At 47.9% G+C, this 20,749-nt stretch overlaps 1 protein-coding gene and 1 long non-coding RNA gene across 9 annotated transcripts in view; one reads left to right on the top strand and one right to left on the bottom strand.

Annotated features, from left to right (window-relative positions):
* Nucleotides 1-2,199: 2,199 nt before the first annotated feature.
* On the bottom strand, nucleotides 2,200-17,722 carry LOC123845746 (uncharacterized). 2 transcript variants are annotated; one of them, XR_010412119.1, is made up of 5 exons: nucleotides 11,141-17,722; nucleotides 7,450-7,602; nucleotides 4,796-4,891; nucleotides 3,566-3,688; nucleotides 2,200-2,548 (listed from the first exon to the last, which is right to left on the bottom strand). It is a non-coding gene; the product is annotated as an uncharacterized LOC123845746 (long non-coding RNA). The 2 variants fall into 2 exon arrangements; XR_010412120.1 differs by lacking the exon at nucleotides 4,796-4,891.
* The window catches only part of ADAR (adenosine deaminase RNA specific), a 39,548-nt gene continuing 36,508 nt past the window's right edge, over nucleotides 17,710-20,749 (top strand). Inside the window, exon 1 of one of the 7 annotated variants that reach the window (XM_064593639.1) lies at nucleotides 17,710-17,868. The gene's annotated coding sequence lies outside the window, so the exon portion shown is untranslated. Of the gene's footprint in view, nucleotides 17,869-18,190; nucleotides 18,375-20,749 lie in introns of those variants that run through there. The other 6 variants (XM_064593635.1, XM_064593637.1, XM_064593634.1 and 3 more) reach the window with 6 other exon arrangements.

Raw genomic sequence — 20,749 nt, 5'->3', positions numbered from 1 at the left:
GTAGGACAGAGGCAGAGGGAGAAGCAGACTCCCCACTGGGCAGGGAGCCCCACCCAGGGCTGGGTCCCAGGACCGGGATCATGACCCGAGCCAAAGGCAGATGCTTCACCCACTGAGCCACCCAGGCGCCCCTGTTTTGTTTTGTTTTTTAAGGTTTATTTATTTATTTTAGAGAGGGGGAGGGGCAGAGGGAGGGAATCTCAAGCAAACTCCTTGCTGAGTGCAGAGTCCAATGCGGGGCTGGATCCCACAACTCATGAATTTATTGCCTCCACCTGGACCTGGAAACCGCCCGGGAGCCCTGGCCTCCCCCAGCAGAGTTGCAGAGCTCGGACTGTGGCCGACCGGCAGACCAGGGGAGGGCTCAGTTGATAGGAAATGAAAACCAAGAGTCAAGACCACCCCCGGCTGATGCAGCCGATGAAAGCTAGGGCTCCCAACCTCCAGACCAAGGAACATTTTCACGTGTTATTTTTGCTTTGTCTAGTAAAGCTTCTCAGTTTACAGTCTTCCTTTATGGCATTCTCTTCCTCCAAAGCCACCATGTTTCCCTGTGAGCTCACAGTCCCTGGGAAGCCCAGCGCTTGGCCTGCGGCCCTCCTGGTGAGCTGGGCCACCAGGGCAGGTGGGGGGGGATAGGTGATGCTCCCCCACACGCCCTGTTCCCAGTGCTCTGCCAGGGGACCCTTCTGCTCAGGGGACCACGCTGTGCCTAGACAGAAGCACTCATTTCCAAGTGCTTAGTTGTAACTCTTTTCAAGGAAGAGGGTAGGAGGAAACATTCAGAAACCCTCAGATCTGGGGCAGGCTCTGGTAGTTCAGAACAAACAGGTGCTAGTAACCGAGTTTCTCTTTAGAGACAGCTATCCCAGGTAGCAGGTGAGACTCACCTGAGGCTGGGCAGCATGGCAGCATCCTCTCTAAATGTAGAAGTCCCCAGTTGGCCCACCTCTGCCCTCCATGAACTATTAATAAGGCTGCATTTGAAAGCCCAGGTGAGCCTGTTGGATTTGGACCAGACAGGTGAGACCTGACTGCCGAGGCGAGACAGGAGCCAAGCAGGAGCCTGGCCAAAGGGAAGAGGCCAGTTTCTCCAGCCAGACGGACCACCTCAGCCAAGGTGGCCTCTCTCCATCCTCTTCCTCCATGTCCCAGCCCTTCCCATAAATATTCAGAATAAAATCCATCCCTGCCTCTGAGAGATCAGGTTTGATTTTTTGTATAAAATCGGGAAGTGGGGGTGTGGAGTCAAGTTGTGCCTGAGTAATAAATCTAGAACAGGTTCCCGTACACCAGGGGCTGGCATACCAGGGACTCAACGTCTGCGGCCTGGAGCCGAGTCCTTAATTTGCTGATTCACTCCTAGAGAAAGCCTACCAGCTTTTATTTCCTCATTTATTTCCATGGATAGACTGTCTTCTCTCTCTACGGCAAGCTAATGGGTTTTATAATTACTTACTTGTGCCTTATTTTCATGTCCTATTCTAGTTTCAAAGTTGGAGTTTGGTGATTAAAATACTTACAACATCGATATTTTGTTTCCAAAGACATTTTAATTTGAACTGAGTAGTGCATCATGTCTCTTCACACACTAGCGCACCAGCCTGTTGGCCTCGGCAGCCTCCTTCCTTGCTCGAGCGCCAGAAGAATGGCAAAGATTGACTGTGATGGCTAAACTCTTGCAAATTAAAAGCATCACACCGGAGTTGGGCATTGTGTCATATTTTCGGAGCCGTATGATTCAGAAAACCCCCCAAGTACAGATTCATTCCCTTTCTCCTAGAGAACGGTGCGGTGGACGGAGCGGGGGCTTGGAGTCGGGCTGAGCAGGGTGTGCATGCCAGCCCCCTCTTACTGGGTGTGTCGTTAGGCGAGTAGTTAAGCCTCCGTGCCTCAGTTTGCTCGTCTGCAAAACAGAGACAGTAACTAAACGTGACTGCTGAAAGCAGCATTCCCGGGCACCTGGGAACTCATTGGTACTCAAATTCTCAGGCCCCATCCCAGACCTACTGAGTTGGAAGCCCTGGGGATGGGCCAGCAGCGTGAGCTTGAACCAGTCCTCCAGGTGCCTGGGATGCCCACTCACATGTGACAGCCCCTGGTTTAAACCACACAGCATACAGCAAGTGCTCAAATAGTTGGTTTCCCCCTTTCTCTTTAAATAGCAATTCTTTTTTTTTTTTTTAAGATTTTATTTATTTATTTGACAGAGAGAGACACAGCGAGAGAGGGAACACAAGCAGGGGGAGTGGGAGAGGGAGAAGCAGGCTCCCCGCAGAGCAGGGAGCCCGATGCGGGACTCGATCCCAGGACCCTGGGATCATGACCTGAGCTGAAGGCAGTCACTTAACCAACTGAGCCACCCAGGCGCCCTAAATAGCAATTCTTTGCACCTAATGACTTGGGCACGAAATGAGCGAGTGATTCCAGCCTGCTTGCTCAGTTTTAGCTCCTACAAACTCTAGCCCAGCTAGTCACTCCGGGGTGGGTGCCGCAGCCCAAAACCATCCCGTAGTTCACCCGACAGAGGTCATCTTCCCGGGAGCACCTGGAAGAGAGTGTGGACAGATGACAACGTGTTATTTCATGGAGGAGTACTCCAGTACTCTCTTCATTTCAGGGAGAACCCAGGTATTTTCAGATTCCCAGACAGCCAGGCCCCTGGTGGGGCTGAAGCCTAGAGTAGATGCTGCCATCCTGTGGGCAGAAGAGAGACAGAGCCACGACCACCTGGCCATCCAACCGGCGCTGCTGGGCCTCTGGACACGCCAGGCCCCAGACGGGGAACAGATGTGGAAGCCTCTGCCCTGAGGAGCCTGCAAAAGGCCGGTGGGTGAGATGAGCCTGCCAGCCAATCGCATACGGGCCCCGCGTGGGAGCCCAGAAGGGGCAGGTGCTCACTGCCGAGCGCCTGAAGAAACAACTTACATACACGATCTGTTCCCTAAGGGTGGCAGAGAATTTGCAGAACTACTAATAAAGTTTCGCAGAACAACAAATATACAGATTTTAAAAAATAAACTAAAAAATAAGAGTGACAAAAAAACGTTATTCAAAACTTCAGTTTCTAATTACAGTCTCTCAATGGAGAAAAACACGGAACCAATGTAGCAGACGCTCTGTGAGCGCTCCCGCTGATAAGCTGGTACTCTCACTGGTATTTGCTCAAATTCTGTAGGGGTATTTCATTATGACACGAAACACCATCCTCTGAGCAAATGCAATTAACTTAAATTCCATACATACCTAATTCAGTCCTTCAGAGAAGTAAAAGATACTTATCTACCCACCAAAACAACAAATTGCTTGAAAGAATGATGGAGTGTCAAGAGTATTTGGAGGCATCTTGAGTACCCCCGAGGCCAAATCTAGAAAAATCAGCGCATCAAAATAAATAATGAGGTAGCAAGTTACAACCCACTGAATAAAATAGGAAACATGAATCTAAACTGATGTAAATAAATAAATAAGTAAACAAACAAACAAAAAAATAAATAATTTTTTTAATGCAAATTGGTACTGTTAACAGAATGGAGGTTCCTCAGACAATGAAACACAGACCTACCCTATGACCCAGCGATCCCACTCCTGAGTATATGTTCAAAGGAAACATCAGGATCCCGAAGAGATGCGTGCTCTCCCGTGGCCACCGCAGCATTATTTAGAACAGCCAAGACACGTGAACGACCTAAGGATGGATGAACAGGTAAAGAGAATGTGGTGTGGACATACCATTCAGCCTTAATCATTGGAGACGCCTTGGGGCTCCTGGAGGACATGATGCTAAGCACAGGAAGCCAGACAGAGAAGGGCCACCTGCTACGAGCTCTCCCTGTCTGCGGGACCTAAAACAGAACTCGCGGACGCAGAGAGTAGACAGGTGGTCGCCAGGGATGGGCGTGGGGAGGTGAGATGCTGGTCAGAGGCCACGAAGTCTCCGTTCTACAGGATGAGTAACTTCTGGAGAGAGAAAGTAAAGCTCAGTGACCATAGTTAATAATACTGTATTATATACTCGAAATCTGAGAGTAGCTCTGGTTTTTTTCTTTTATTTTTTTTAATTCCAGTGTAGTTAACACAGTGTTATATTAGTTTCAGGTGCACAATACAGCGATTCGACCGTTCGGAGGTGAAGAGAATGGTCACCGCGGAAGAGGATGGAGTGTGGCAAGCATTTCACACTGTATTCCTGTATCAAATTGTATCACATCGTGCAGCTGAAATATACAGTTTTTATTTGTCAGTTATACCTCAATAAAGCTGGGGGTGGGGTAGGAAGAAAGTTAGAACAACAACAGTAATCCAAAATAAAATGAAATGCCGCCCCCCACAAAATATTACAAAGTGGAAAAGAATGACTCTAGAGTGAAAGGGCCTGGCAGACAGCACCCGAATCAAGTGAGGGGAGCATACGTCATCATAACGGGGTGAATCAGAGCCTTGTCCCGTGTGACCCCGCTTCTGCCGAGCCTAGCCCGAACCTAAGCAGGAGGGGGCGGCAGCGAACTCACAGGCACACATGGCAAGGTCGCCGCGGGCAAGGGGAGCCCGAAGGGAAGTCAAGAGACAGGAGACCTGAAGGCAAGATGTCGCTCTGACTCTTCTGCTCTGCACATCACGATAGGCGTGACCGGCTCCAGCAGAGCGAGATCTGACAGTGACTGGGCATCTGTCTCGGCATCAACATCCCGATTCTCCGGTGGTTTGGGAAGGGGGGAGGTTGTACTAGTAACGTTTCTGTAAGTTTATGATTTTAAAATTAAAAGGAAAACTACTTTTTAAAAAAAAAGAATACCAGTTCTGGAGTCGATTCCTGGGGTTGTAGCTTAGTCCCTTACAGTAGTTATGGGATCTTGGATCGCTGACAAAACTCTGGTCTTCATTTCTGTATCTGTCCAAGAGTAGAACAGTAATACCCACGTTGTGAGGTTATTATAAGGATTACATGAGAACAATAAATGTTATATATAACAGGGTAACAAAATTTATGATAGGAATCATTTAATTTATCATCCAAACTGGGATTCCTTTCAGAGTAAAAGGGGTGTTGGCTGCTGACTCCCCAAAGAGATCATCAGAATGACCTGTTTTGAGCAAAGTTCAGTTTGTTGATTAATGTGGGAAGGGGGAGCCACGTGTCGACAAACCACTTCCTTAGGGGCGTCTCGGAGGAAGGCAGTCGCGGATGCCTATTCAGAAGGTTTGGAGGACTGGTTTCCAGGAAAATGATTGGGATTGACCACAATCGTGACGTAACATTTCAGAGGTGGTGAACAGAGGGAGGTTAGGGTTTTGAAGGGGCCTCAAGAAGTAAACAGGCGTCTGATAAGCCAGATGAGTAATCAGCTCCTGTCAGAAGGGGCTCTGACCCTGATGAGGACCCTCTGAGTAGTCCAGATTCAGATAAATGGATTCTCTAGAAGTTCCTGAAACAACAAAGCTATTTGCCACTTCATCTTCCCGGGCATGACTTTCTTGGAGTTCAAGTCACGTTAATGCAGTCTTGGTTCTCAATCCTATTAAACTATGTGGGGCCATAGCTGGTCTCCATTTTTCTTGGCCACCAACCAGACCTAGGGACAACAGGCGTAAACCAGGATATGTGGTAACTCTAACCACCACCAGACAGGTACCAAAGCCGTATGGCAAAGGGGTCATTATCCCCACCTGGCAGATGGAGGAAAGCTTCCCAGAGGAGATCAGAGTCAAGGTCAGTCAAATAGTCAGCAGGAGCTCATCAGGTGACAAAGGGAAGGAGGAAGAGATGGGGTGGGGCGGACGGGAAGAAGTGAACCCAGCATAAGGAGCCAGGGCCTCCTGGGGAGCTACCTCTGCAGGGGTGAGTGGAGCAGGAGGGGGAGGCGCCTGGGTGCCTCACTCTGCAGTCTGGGCTCTATACCAAGAATGATGCGAACCCCTGGAGAGTAGTAAGTGGGTGCGTGTCTACACAAGGACTTGGGAAGTCAAACAGCTGTACTGTGGGAAGACGGATTGCCAAGAAGCAACAGTGAAGAGGTGTTTCAGTCATTCGGGAGGGAAATGGGAGCCTGAAATAAGTCCAAATCAGTGAGAGTGGTGGATGGAAGAGAAGTTGGCAGAGCGAGGGGACTCCCCCTGTGGAGTTGTGGGCGGGGGGGCACGGAGAGGAAGAACGGGATCTTGTTGGAATTGCAACTGACGTGATAGGGTTGCCCTATCCAAGAACATGGTTCATCCTTTTTTCAAAAGAATTATCATTCGATAACATTATACAGTTTTCTTCATAGCTTACATTTCTTTTGTCTATTCCTATATGTAACATATTGCTTTGCTATTATACATAGTATCTCAAAGCCTCAACTCCCTTTCCCAAGCTGATGGGCTGAAGGTGGCTATTAACACAATGGGCTGTTTTATCACTGGGCCAAACACCCAGCACTTTGGGACGCCAGCGTTTAAAGAGAGAACCACGCTATCCAGGTGTCAGCCAAGTGGCCAAATAGGAAACAGTGGTTCACCTGGCTTCTTTCCTCGGAGACAGCAGGACCACACCCCGATGCCAGAGTGTCCTCAGCTGCAGGGGAGCCTGATCAGGCCTGCAAGGTGGGTGAGGAAGACTGCAGCACCCCGGAAGGAGCTGGCCCCTGAAAGATTTCTCTCCAGGAAGCAGTGCTGCTTGTCGAAATGCAGCTTACCAGTAGCAGTGGGCAAGGAGGGAGGCTCTGGCACCCCGAGGTCCAGATCCGTACAGGAAACCCATTACCCTTGGATGCCTGACACTGCATGTTTTCACATCCCACTAACTGGATTTTGTGTTTTGTTGTTGGGGGGGGGGGCGGTTTACCCAGGAACCAAGTAAGGAAGTCACTACTGAATTTGCAGGAAGTGGTTAAGTCTTAGACAAGCGGAATTTTGGTAATTAGGTGCACAACTTATAATGAATGAAGGACTATTTCAGAAACAGCTCAGATGCTATGTGGGTAACCAGCGACATTTTATCTAGCCCTTTTTCACTCCCAACATCCTTTCCTATCTGTTATTTCATGTGATCCTCCCAACAACCCTATGAAGTGAGCAAAAACGATAGTATTATCCTAGTTATAGAGGTGTGGACACTGAGACCTTGGTGATTTCAGGACATGGCCAGGGCAGGTCCCAGAGTGGCACCCAGGAGAACCTGATTGGAGGCCACCAGACCCTGGACACAGTATCCTTTACCTTTGCCGGTCATATAGAAATCTCTTCCCAGCTAACCAAGGTGACTTGGCAGCTTGAAAAGTGAACATGAAAATTTGCTGGGGTGGAAAACATGAAATAAACCAAAGACAGATATAACTACAATTTATGCTAACCCAATGAAGTGTTTTACCCCCATTCATTATAGAGTCATAGGCAAGCTTATGATAAAAGGGGTACTCAGGATCGCTAACCTGGCCCAAGAGACATGAGCATGAGTGAGTATTTCCTCACCTGGCACCGTTGGTTGATAGCGTTCCCTGAGCAGGGACCTCCAGCTGCCCCCCAAAGCCACATACAACTGCCGAGTTTGGGGGTGATCCTTTCTAAGCGGATGGAACTGTAAAGAGGTCACACTTCCGCTGGGTAGCATCCTACATTCTTGGGCTGGGAAGACAGTTATATAAAGTATGTTTTACTGTCATCAAATATGCCGTTAGACATAAGATGGGCTCTTCCCCATGACAACTACATCGCTTCCAACAGAATACAGACAAAATGGGTCTTCCTGGAACAAAGTGCACTGCAGAATGTTGGAGCCAGCAGCTGAATTAGCTTAAATCTTCATCCAAAAACTCTAAAGACTCTCTAAGAAGAATTGTGGTTTTTAACCATTGGGACATTAAAAGAAATTGGATACAAAGAACACAATAAGAACTGGCTTTAATCTCCACTGGCTGAAGACAGGAGAGTGGGAGGGAACCCTCCGAATGACAGATAGGGACCATTCGGATTGAGTGAGTTCACTTCGACTCTCACAGCCAATAGCCAGCATTACTTCTCCTGTTTCACATTTTTATTTTTTCTGAAAGTGGATTTTTTTTTTTACATAAAAGAATATTCTACTTATAGATCAGTCTCCTCTCCTTACGAATTTCTCCCCTAGTAACTTAGAGTGACCCTAAATGCAGGCCTAGGGCTTACGTTTTAAAAGACATTTGTTCTGCTTTTAAAAAAATGTGAGGGGATATGTTTGGTTGGTTGACTGGTTAGACATCAGAGGTGGCTTTCAGTTTTTGAGATAATTGACTACATTGTTCTGGAACCATAACCTTCTGTTCACTGAGACGCCTCACGTTAAACTACAGAGCACACTTCTCTCAACCTCGAAATGTTTTCACTATGTGTTTTGTTTAACTTTAAAGGACCTTTCAGAAACTGTTTCAAAGAAAGCTTTATCTCAAGGTCAGATTGCGGGTCCCAAGGCAGCTGGTTCCAGGCCGCTTCTCCCCCACCCCCGCTGGGAGAAGGCCCAAGGGCCTCAATGGGTCAGGGTTCATCCTCATCTCTCCCTCCTTGGCTCACTCCCCTGGCAACTAGCCGGCCTCTGGAAGGCCTCTCCCCGAGCCCCTCACAAGGTGGGGAAGACTCCAGGGGCTGCTGGGGGAGCCAGGCCCACCCTGGAGAGGGCGGTGGCCCAGGCTGACCTCAGATGGATGCCTCCCAGAAAGGGGGGTCTGCCGCAAGAAGAGGCCCCAAGGCACACGGGACATGAAGACTCCCTGCTTCCAAAGCCTCTCTCTGGGTGATAGGAGTAGAAGTAAATTAAGTTTTTGTTTTTCTATACATGTCAAATTTTCAGGTAAGACCATGTGTTACTTTCACAAACAACAAAAAGCAATGAATATAATTTCTACTTCTAAAGTGGTATAGAGGGATGCCTGGGTGGCTCAGATGGTTGGGCATCTGCCTTCAGCTCAGGTCATCATCCTGGGGTCCTGAGCTCCCTGCTCAGCAGGGAGCCTGCTTCTCCCTCTCCCTGCCGCTCACCCTGCTTGTGCTCTCCCTCTCTCTCTCTCAAATGAATAAAATCTTAAAAAAAAAACAATAAAGAGCTATAGAGCTACATGGAAACATGGACTGTTAAGTGAGGAAAAGGTGAGTGCTACAGGATATCTAGAGCATGATCCCAGCACTTCGGAAGGACGCGGTGCGAAACGGTTGGTACCATCTAGCCTGGAGGACAGCAGGAGCAGACTGAAGGGACAGTGATGAAAGAGGTGGAATTGGGACAGGAATCTTCTGGTCGGCGGGACTTCATGGAGTCCGAAAAGAGAACTCTGTATCTGCGATACTTAGTCTGCGGTTGTTAACAACATGTGAGTGTGACAGTTCCAATCAGCGGGGAAAGGGAGGACAGAGCACTCCCCCAGCGAACTGGGATGGAACACAGCCAAAGGGAAAGGGGCAGATTTGGACAGATTTGACCTCATTATAATTAAAAACTTCTAAACAATGAATGACACCACAGGCAAAGTTGAAAGGTAAGAGACAGACTTGGAGAAACGTTTACATGTGAGGAGGCAGATATGCGCTGCATGAACCCCCCACCACGGCAGCTCCCGGCACCAGGGACCACTGGCGGAGAGGGTAAGAGTGGGGCTAAGATAAAACCCTGACGGAAAGTCTGTTTAAGAAACAGCGAGACCGGGGTGCCTGGGTGGCTCAGTCATTAAGCATCTGCCTTTGGCTCAGGTCATGATCCCAGGGTCCTGGGATCGAGCCCCGCGTCGAGCCCCGCATCGGGCTCCCCGCTCCTCAGGAAGCCTGCTTCTCCCTCTCCCTCTGCCCCTGCTTGTGTTCCTTCTCTCGCTGTGTTTCTCTCTCTGTCAAATAAATAAATAAAATCTTAAAAAAAAAAAGAAAGAAAGAAACAGTGAGACCGTCAGTGCCCCCCTTCCTCCTGGGCTGCCTCTCTCGCTCCCTAGCGGGGGACTTGGGCTTTGGCATCTGGTTTGGGGTCACCAGATCCAGCAGAGGCTGAGAGCTTCTGTTAGGAGAACAGAAGGATAAAGGGAGAGCTTATTTTTTGAATAGTAAGACGCCTCAGCCCTCAGCCCTCTCTCCCTGCTCAATTCCCAGAAAGCTATCAACCAGGTTTATGCCTCCAGGCAGGAAACTGGAAGATTCTTCACTGGGGGAATCTGAAGAGGCTTAAGAGAAGAAAAAAAATCTAAAGATACCAACACTGGGGGTCCTCCAGATCACCCCTAACTGAGGTTCTTAGCCTCAGATGCACGTTAGATCTCTAGGGACCTTTTGAAAATTCACAGCTTTGTCCCCTTCTCTGGCTATTTATGCCGCTGCTCCTCTGGGCTTGACATCTGACAAAGGCTTTTTTCTATTTTATCAGTGATTTCAAAGAACCAACTTGTACCTTTACTGAGTCTGTTGTGAACTTGTGTTCTGTTTCATTGTACTCTGTATCATCTCCTTCCTTCTACTTTCTCTGTGTTAGTTTGGTGCTCCGTTTCTAACTTCCTAAGATGGATACTGACATCACTAATTTTCAGCCTTTCTTTTTTTGTGCTTTTTAAATTGTGATGTATATACAATACATGGTATATATTCTATATTTTCATCGATAAATGATCAATTTTAAGGCTATAAATTTTCCCTCTAAGCAAGCACAGCTTTTTCTGCATCCTATAAGCTTAGATATTTTCAATATAGTTAGTTCAAAATATGTGTTCATCTCCATTGTGACTGGATCACCCCATCAGGTATTCAGAAATGTGTCACTTGATTGCTAAACATTTGGGGTATTTTAGTTCTCTTGTTTGTTACTGATTTCTAAACTAATTCTTCTGTGGCCAGAGGATATTCTTGATTTGATCTCAGTCATTCAACAATTGCTGAGTTGCTTTATGGTCTAACATGTAGCTAACTTTGGCGAATGTTCTAGAATGTTCTAGCACTGGAAAAGCATGTGCGTCCTGCAATTGCTGCAGAACAACACTTACCTGCTGTGTCTTGTCTTCAGTCTTCCGGCGAATGAGAGAGGTGTCCTGGAGTCTCCCACTACAATGGACAACTTCTCTCTTTCTCACTTTAGCTATCCCACTGTTTCTATTGTCTATATTCTGATGTTTTCTTCTAAGGTATTTACTAATTTTATACTGTTATATCTTCTTAGTGAACTGACCTCATTATCATTATTAAATATTCCTCTTCAGGGGCTCCTGGGTGGCTCAGTCGTTAAGCGTCTGCCTTCAGCTCAGGTCATGATCTTGGGGTCCCAGGATCAAGCCCCACGTCGGGCTCCCTGCTCAGCTGGGAGTCGGCTTCTCCCTCTGCCTCTGCAGCTCCCCCTGCTTGTGCTCTCTCTCAAGTAAATAAATAAAATCTTAAAAAAAAAGAAACATTCCTCTTCATTTCCTTCTATCTTGCTCTTGACACTAAAATCTCCTTTATGTAATATTAGTGTTACTATATTTGCTTTCTTTTATTTTGTACATGCTAATCAACAGTTAAACCCATCTATTATTAGTGTCTGTCATGACATTGTTCAGTTCTAGAGTTTCCATTTGGTTCTTTTTTTTATAGTCTCCAGTTCTCTCCTGAAATTGTCCATCTTATAATTTAATTTCCGGAACACACGAATTAGTTATCTTAAAGTCTGGGTGTGATAACTCTACTATCTACATCCCCTGGAGGGCTCTTTATTTATGCAACTTGTCTCCAAGGTTTTGGTAAAGTCTCACCTGTTTTATATGTCTATTTTTCATTAAGTGCTAAACCTAATGGACAAAAAGGATAGAGATCATTTGAAGTACTGGACTCTGTTCACCCAGAGAGGATTTACTCTTGTTTATAGGAGGAATTAGGGCAGGGACAAAAGACCTGATTGAGTTGACTTAAGCTGGATTTCAATCTTTGTGAGAGGAGGCTATTTTGGTTCATTGTTACTCCTGGGGTCCAACGGGAAGCCTGGAATGTTTACCAGGACCCCTTCTCACTGATGAGCCCTGAACTCTGGGTATCATCTCCCCTGAGAAACTTCCAGAGGCTCTTCTCATCCTTTTAGCTTCAACTCTAGAATTGGGAGAGAGCTCAAGTGGGGCCAAGTGTTGGTCTCCCTCCATGGGACTCCCTTTCCTGCAGTGTCTTGGCCCACACGTGCTTTGCTGTCTTGGTAGTTTTCCATGCTTTCAGACAGACGTTCTAGAAATACTTTACCCAGCCTTTCTAATTCTGCTTGACCCGATACAATCTGGTTTGAAAAATGTTTGCATGATTTTTATTTACTCTTACCTACTTCAGTGAGTCTGAAAAAGGAAGCCCTTAAGAGTACCCAGAGGTATTTCTCAAACTTTCTCTCAAATGAAAAATTCTGCCAATAATAACTTTGAGAACCCATCAGAAAATAGGGGAACGCTCTGATCCAGCTCTCTTAGATGTCCTAACATATTTAGTAACATTCCTGGAGGGCTGCTGAGACAGGCCATTTCAAAGGCTTTTCTTTGCCTTTGTTTTGTCTCTCCCAAACTACCACAGCAAGACTGTCTGTGCCCACACACACACACCCAGCAGCCTCCTTCCTACATTTCTACTTACTCCCAACGCTAGGGGTTCAAACTCATGTATATCCAACCTCAGATGACAGAAAAGGCTCACAAAAGTAAAAACACATCTACAAGAGTTCACATAAAGGGAATCCTCATTTGGAGAGAAATTGTTATTTCTGCATCTCTTAAAGGATTAGTGCTTTCCCCCGTAACTGTGCCTCTGAAATGCTGTTCCTCCTTTTGAGAACATTCTCTTTAGTTTTCATCATGTGCTCTACTTCAGTCTCTTGGCCTCACCTTTCTCCAGAACCCTTAATCTCAGCTCCAGCCACCTGCTGGGACCACCTCTGCATAACTCCAACCACGTTCATGCAGGGACACACTGACCTCCTCCTCCCTGCCAACACTACGATACCCCTTTCCTTCTGTCCTGGGGCCACCCCAATGATGCTGAATTGTCAGATGCCAAAGGACACACATGCACAACACAGAAGGGTGGGGGAGTTAACCCTCATGACAGAAGGAAAACAGGAGTCTGTAGGAAAGTTCCTCTCTTCCTTACCCAAGAGTTTATTGAGTGATTGAAGATATCTTTAAAATATTCCCCCAGGCAGACTTTCCTGAGACACACTTTACATGGCTTCTTGGAGGATGGTCCCGTTAGACTGAGCTATCCCAGTTACTCTAAGTGGCAGTTAGTTTGCAAACGCATCCTCATATTGGCTCTACTTCTTTCTCTGTATATGAAACCAAACAAACATATGATAACGACTGATTTGTGCAGTTAAAAAGAAAAGACAGAAACAAAAAATTAGACAACAGTTTTGTATTAGTCAAAGGGGTAAGCAAAGAGCTAAGTATTCTAGAGCTCTTGTACCATCCAGAAGAAAGTGTCAACTTTGTGTTTAAACTTTAGACCTTGTTAAATTAAAATACATGATAACTTTCAAGAATAGCCACTAAGAAAAGAGGAAGCATAATTCCAAATCTTAAGAAAGAAAAACATGGAGTAGGAAAAAAGGTTCCAAAAGAACTCAGTTAAGTGTGTCTGGATGGCTCAGTCAGTTAAGCATCAGACTCTTGATTCAGCTCAGGTCATGATCTCAGGGTCATGAGATCGAGTCCCACATCAGGCTCCATGCTCAACGTGGAACCTGCTTGAGAGTCTCTCTCTCCCTCTGCTCACCCCCATGCTCTCTCTCTCTCTCTAAAATAAATAAGTAAATCTTAAAAGAAGAAGAAGAGGAAGAAGAATTGAGTTAATCCAAAAATAAGAATGCAAGAAAGAAAAAAAAGCCAGAAACAAAATACATGGAACAAATAGAAATCAAAAAGTAAAATAGAATCGAAGACTAAATTTATCAAGAATTACAATAAATACGGGTGCCTGGGTGGCTCAGTTGTTAAGTGTCTGCCTTCAGCTCTGGTCATGATCCCAGGGTCCTGGGATCAAGCCCCAAGTTGGGCTCCCTGCTCCGCGGGAAGCCTGCTTCTCCCTCTCCCACTCCCCCTGCTTGTGTTCCCTCTCTCGCTGTGTCTCTCTCTGTCAAATAAATAAATAAAATCTTTAAAAAAAAAAAAACATTCTAAATTTATTTACCAAAAAACCTGCAAAATAATTCTAAATTTCCTTTTCAAAAATCAGGATCAAGTAAAGTGCCCAAGTCAAGAATGTCAAGAAGATATCACCATTTCTATTGACATTATACTAGAGGTCCAAACCAGTATTATACTTTAAGAAAAATAAAAAGCAAAATGACTGGAACTGACATTATTTTCATACAGTGATTGTTTATATAGAAAACCCAAAAGAATCAATAAACAAATGTTTAGAAGGAATAGAAAAATTATTAAAATCAATGACAAATTGTATCCAGTAAGGCAGCTGGATAAAATATCAATTTACAAAACTATTTCTACTCTAGCAACCAACTATTACAAAGTGTAAATTTAAAGGATATCACAATAGCAACACAAACTACAAAGTATCTAGGAATAAACCCAACACAAAATGTGCAAGATCTGGATACAGAAAACAGTAAACCTTTACTGGAAAGACACTAGTGAAGACCTAATAAGCAGATAGCTATCCCTTGTTTATAAACTGGAAGACTCAGAAAGATGTGAATTCTATCCAAACTGATCTGTATATTCAATGCAATGCCAATTAAAATCCCAACAGCTTTAGTGCCGTGTGTCTGTGCAACTTGAGAAGCTTGTTCTAAAATATGTATGGAAAAACAAAGGACCAAGAATAACCCAGATAGAAGATGAAGAAGAAAAATAAGGAAGATTTTCCTCTACTAAATAATCAAGACTTTTTATATAACTATGGTAATTAAACTGTGGTGTGGACACTAAGATACACAAACTGTCCAGTAGAACAGAATAGGCAGTTTAGAAATACAGCCATACATAAATGGAATGTTAATATATGACCAAGTTGGCAGGACAATCAGTTGGGAAAAGCGGGGCTAGTCAAAAAAACAAACCTGGGTGAGGGGGGAGTCATTTGTATGTAAAAAGTAAAACCATAAACTAAATTCCAGAGAGCATAAGAATTCAAATGTCAAAAGCAAAACTAAATTTTTTAGAAGAGTAAGTTAATATATATTAGGATGGGGAAAAAAACAGAATATTTATAAATTTGAAGTTAAGAACATGTATTTATTAAAATAGGAAGTGAATGGGGCGCCTGGGTGGCTCAGTCGGTTAAGCGTCTGCCTTCGGCTCAGGTCATGATCCCGGGGTCCTAGGATCGAGCCCCGCATCGGGCTCCTTGCTCTGCGGGAGGCCTGCTTCTCCCTCTCCCTTTGCTGTTCCCCCTGCTTGTGTTCCCCCCCTCTCTCTCTGTCAAATAAATAAATAAAATCTTAAAAAAAAAATAGGAAGTGAAAAGACAAGCCACATATGAGAGAAGAAACTTGCAACACATAACTAAATCCTCTAAAAAAAAAAAATGAGCAAAAGACATGAACTGGCTATTATAAAGGTGAGCCAAGGATGGCCCCTGTATATTGGACCCTAGGTTGTTTATTTCTATGCAGCAGATTGGGACCTATATAAGCTCAACACCTGCCAGTAAGTACCAAACTCAAATTTTTACACATCCAGTTGTTTTAAACACAGCCCCAATAAGCAGACTTTTAGCCATTTAAGAGCGCCCTGCCTGTTTTGCATACTTCATGAAACTGTGTCCAACACCTGCTAGTCATAGATAAGATAAACCACGTGGTTATAAAGACCACAAACTGCTGCTGCCCTTTGGAGCTTTCTGACCCAGAGACTTCCTGCTGGGCTGCAGAGCAAGGTCACGTAACCATCTGGGAATTTCCTTGCCCTCCACTCCTTCTACATGTCCCAGAGTCTCTGGATTGTCCACTTAGGTGAGGGACTTCCCACACACAAATCTGTCAAAGCCAGGCCGGAGAAAACCTGTGTGTGTGTTACTGCCACCTCGTGGTCGTATCTTTTTCCTTCATCTGCCCTGAAATCCCTCCAGCCCGACACTGACATTTCACAGTAAAGGAACTATACACGTGGCCAATAAATACACGAGTCGCCGAACCTCAGGGATAGGCCAATAAGGTTGGGATGAGACACCATTTAGCTCCCATTTCATTGCCCCAAATCAAGAAGTCTGAAGCATTAGGGAAGATATGGATGCTGGTAGAAGTGTAAGCTGGCGTAACCTCTTTGAATAAAGATAGGATACTATCGGGCGCCTGGGTGGCTCAGTCGTTTGGGCGACTGCCTTCGGCTCAGGTCATGATCCCGGAGTCCCGGGGTCGAGTCCCGCGTCGGGCTCCCTGCTCAGGGGGAGTCTGCTTCTCCCTCTGACCCTCCGCCCTCTCATGTGCTCTCTCATTCTGTCTCTCAAATAAATAAATCTTTAAAAAAAAAAAAAAAGATAGGATACTATCATAAAAAGGTAAACGCTGACGCACCCAAGACCCATCAATTCTACTCCAAGATAAACACGCCCGAGAGAAATGTTTGTACAGAAGCACCAAAAGGCAATGCTCATAACAGCACTGTTGGAAACAGCAAAAACCTGGAAATTGCATAGATGTTCAGCAGCTGGAGTGGACAAACAACAATACAGTCACGTAATGGGCTATTATGTAGCCACGACCGTGAAAGGAATGCAAGGATGGATCTTAGGTCTGAACGCGTATGTCCCCCAGGTCCGTAGGTTGAAACCCTAGCGCCCAGTGAGCTAGTATTAGCAAGCGCTGGCACTCATGGTGGGACTGGGCGCCGAAGACGGAGCCCCCACGCAGATCCCCAGGCCTCCGCCACACCAGAAGTCTACTACCGGGGAGAGGAGAGGCCGGCTCCGTGCTTCCAGCCTCCAGAACTGTGAGGAAGAGGGGCGCCGGTGGCTCATCGGTTGAGCACCGGACCCTTGGTTTCGGCTCCGGTCCTGATCTCAGGACCTTGGGATGAGCCCCACTAGGGACTCTGAGCTCAGGTCGGAGTTGGCTTCAAGATTCGCCCCCTCTGCCCCTCCCCCTACTCGTGCCCTGAAATAAACAGATCTTTAAAAAACAAACTGTGAGAAATAAATTTCTGTCCTTTCTGAATCGGTGCTGGTTTGTCAAAGCCCGAACGAGCATGTTCGCGAAAGTGAGCCCAGAATGCTAGACAGAGCTTAAAAAACAGCAACTACCGTACTGCCTAATGACGTAAGTGTGAAAAGTTCAAGCCATGTAAGAGCGGTGTAGACACAAATCAGGGCGGAAATAACTTCGGGGGGGGCAGAGAACGACCCCGTACCCTTCACGGAAGTCGCGGGACTTCAGTTCTCGGGCCTGACGGTGAGGCGGCCGCTTAAGGGGACGTTCACCCCAGGACCTCGGCCGGAGCCCAGGGCGGGGCCAGAGACCGAGACCCGCGCCGCGGCCGAGTCCGGGGCTTAAGCTGCCGAGCCCCCAGGCGCCCTCACCGTGCGAGGTCGCTTAAACGCCATCCCAGGACCACGTCTCAGTAACTGATCCCGCGTACCTGCGGCGCTCTGAAAGACCCACGGCACCCTCGTACCGCGCAGGCCTCGGCCTGAGCCCGTCAGGAACGGCCCGGGCCCACCTGCCGCCCCCCCACCCCGCAGCCGGCCCCCAGGCCGCCAACACGGCCCGGCGGCGGAACCCGGCCGCCACGACGCAGACAAAAGAGGCGGCGGTCACGTGGCGCGGCCGCCCGCGCCCGGCGCGCCGTGACGTCACCACTCGGCGACCGGGCCGTCGACTCCCGGCGGCGGCGGCGGCGGCGGCGCGGCTACGTGGTGGGGGCGGGCGGGCGGGGAGGGTCCGCGGCCGTGGCAGCCCCTGGGGTCGGGCCGTGGCCCGGAGGCTCACCGCACCCGGTAAGGAGGCTGCTTCCCTCTCCGCACCCCCTTCCCGACCCGCGCCGCTCAGAGAGGGGGCCGCCGGGGGAGGGGGCCCCGGGGTGTGCGCGCGCGTGCGCCGGGCGCGTGCTCCCGCGTGTGTGCGCGCGCGCGCCCGGGCGCGCCCGGTGCGCGCGCGGATGCTCTGGCGCGCGTGCCATCGGAGCCGGCGGCTGGGTACCAGCGGCGCCGCTGCCCTCGGCGCGGACAGCGGCCGGACGGGGGGCTCCCGGGGCTCGTCCGCGGCCGCGCCGCCCTGCGCCTCCCGGCCGGGGCCGCCTGCGCCCGCACCGCGGCCCCGGGCAGCCCGCGCGGCCCCTGCGCGCCCCCCGCGGGGAAGGCGTGGGCGTCCGCCGCGGACCGCCGGCTGCGGGCCGCGGCCGCCGCGCGGTGCCTCGGCCTGGCGCCGCTGCAGGAGGCCTCGTTGCGTCAGCGCCTGTCCTCCGCCCGCCGTCGCTCGGCGTGCTTCTCGGGCCCGCCGGAGGGTAAGCCCGCCGCAGGGGTTGCGTGTGACGCCCGAGTTTGGGAGCCTTGCCTTGGGGAAAGCGATGCCTGCCGCTGGGTCTGGAGTGCGGCGCGGGGCAGCCCCGGCGGAGGCCGAGCCGCTCAGGCAGCACGCCCGCACCGCAGGCCTGTGCTGCCGCCGGCGGGGAGGCGGTAGGTCGCGGGGAGCGCGGGACGCGGGAGCCTCAGATGGTCGAGCAGGCGAGGGTGATGGGCCGGCTTCTTCCTTCACCCAAGAAGGCTCGTCCCGTCGTCTCAGAGCCCCCGAAATACCTTTTTCGTTATTCAAACAAACAGTTGCGTGCTTGCTGTATGGGAAGCGGAGGAGTCAGAGTGGACATGGGCATGAACTTTGCAGTCAGGTCTGCCGTTTGCCGTCTGTGTAACGCCCAGTGAGTTACTGAACTTCCCCTGCTTGCGCTTACCGACCAAATGAGGGTAATCACATCCACCTCGCGGGGCTATTGTCAGACTTTGGAGTGTCCAGCTATATTAGTAAGGGAACGGCACCCAGGCGCTTGAACTTGCTCCCTTGCTGAAGGCTTCCCGTGGGTACAGCTGATTGGGAAGGGGGGACCTTTTGCTATTTTGGGTGTTTGCTGTTCTGCCAGATGTGATGAAGCGGACGGGGGGGGGGGGGTGTAGAAGGAGGAATCTCAAAATCCATCATTTCTCTACTAAAGACCTCATAAAATTTTAGAACTGGAAAGAGGTTAAGGCCTCATTTAGTTACAGCTTCTCTTTATTGAGCACTTGCTGTGTGCCTCACACTGTAGAGAACACTTCACACCCGCTGATTTATTTATTTATTTATTTTTAAAGATTTTATTTATTTTTTAGAGAGCGAGAGAGAAACAGCATGAGAGGGGCAAGGGTCAGAGGGAGAAGCAGGCTCCCCGCTGAGCCGGGAGCCCGATGTGGGACTCGATCCCAGGACCCTGGGATCATGACCTGAGCCGAAGGCAGACGCTTAACCAACTGAGCCACCCAGGCGCCCACATCCTCTGATTTAATACCTCCTGCAGCCCAGTGCAATAAGTAAGCATATCCCCATTGTTTAGATCCAGATTAGTCTCGGCCAAAATCCCGACACTGATTAATGGCAGAACTGGAACTGGAACCCAGGCTTCTCGGGCTTATTTCTCAGTGACTGCGGTCCTAACATCGTGAACCTGGGGTAGTGGGGCAAGGGAAGCATAAGCAGAGTTCAGAGGGCCAGGATTTGCTGAAAGAATAATATTTCAAATTGTTCAGTGATAAATTATCTTTTATTTTACATTTTACCCAGCATTGTCCAGATGTGAACCGAGATTTGGCCTTTTCACCCAGAGAAAAAGGAAAGGCTCATGGGCACACAGTGCTGGGATCGTGGGCACACAGTAGGTATTTGGTAAATACCTGTGGAAAGAAGAAAAAATCTTGAGGTATTGTTATTTCTGCCGGAATGAGACCCATTGCTTAATACACAAAGGCTTCCTTAGCTAGCTGTTCTTATATGGTAATGGTGTAATAGGAACATCTTTCTTGTTCATGGATTTAAAGATTTGAAGCTGTATTTTAGTCTGAGGTTGGTATTATTATCTGTGACCAACTCATTAGAGTTTTCAAATATGTGAACAAGAGGATCTGAGCTTTGGGCATCTGTAGTGATCTCTTGAGATACAGCAGTTTATTTTGCTTAAACATCTGTTAGAATTGGACCGTAATGGGTCTAGCCGCCTGAATTAAGTTTTCTGGAGAACACTGGATGATTGTTTGGTATAGGGTAAAGAGTTCAAAATATTAAGTTTGTGGCAACATTAAATATTTGGGAAAGACCTGTGACTGATGTGCATTAATGTGGGAATAGTAAACTGGTTTTAAATAGATAATTCTTGGTGTCTTTGATCAGCTGTTCTGTGTTAGTTCTCTGAAGATGACTTAGGGCCATACAGTGGATTATATAAACTCACAGGTTTATATTACTCATCCATATAGACTGTAACTTACACGCACACCCAAGGACCTGTCATTGCTGCTTCTAAATCCTCCCAGGTGCCTCAAAGCCACCTCTTTCACTGTCTTTATCAAACTTAATGGGAGAAACTCTCACATAATCTATCCTCCATTACCCTTGTACCCCATCACCACCACATACACAGTGAAGCTCTTTCCCCCAAAAAAGGGTATATTAATCCAGTTGCGAATGGCAGAAACCCAGTGTAAACTAACTTAAGCAAAAAAGAGTCCCCCCAACCCCTTGTGATCATTTAACTAGGAAGTCCAAAGATGAGCTTCAGGTATGGCTGGATCATAAGGCTCAAAGAATGTCATGAAGACTCTCTTGGCCCTGCCTTTCTCTGCTCCTTTTTGTTTA

Source organism: Mirounga angustirostris, unplaced genomic scaffold, assembly GCF_029215605.1.
Source record: "Mirounga angustirostris isolate CCGP_5_RB_7025 unplaced genomic scaffold, mMirAng1.0.hap1 SCAF_6, whole genome shotgun sequence".
NCBI classification, from domain to species: domain Eukaryota; kingdom Metazoa; phylum Chordata; class Mammalia; order Carnivora; family Phocidae; genus Mirounga; species Mirounga angustirostris.
This window is presented reverse-complemented; position numbering and strand designations above follow the sequence as displayed.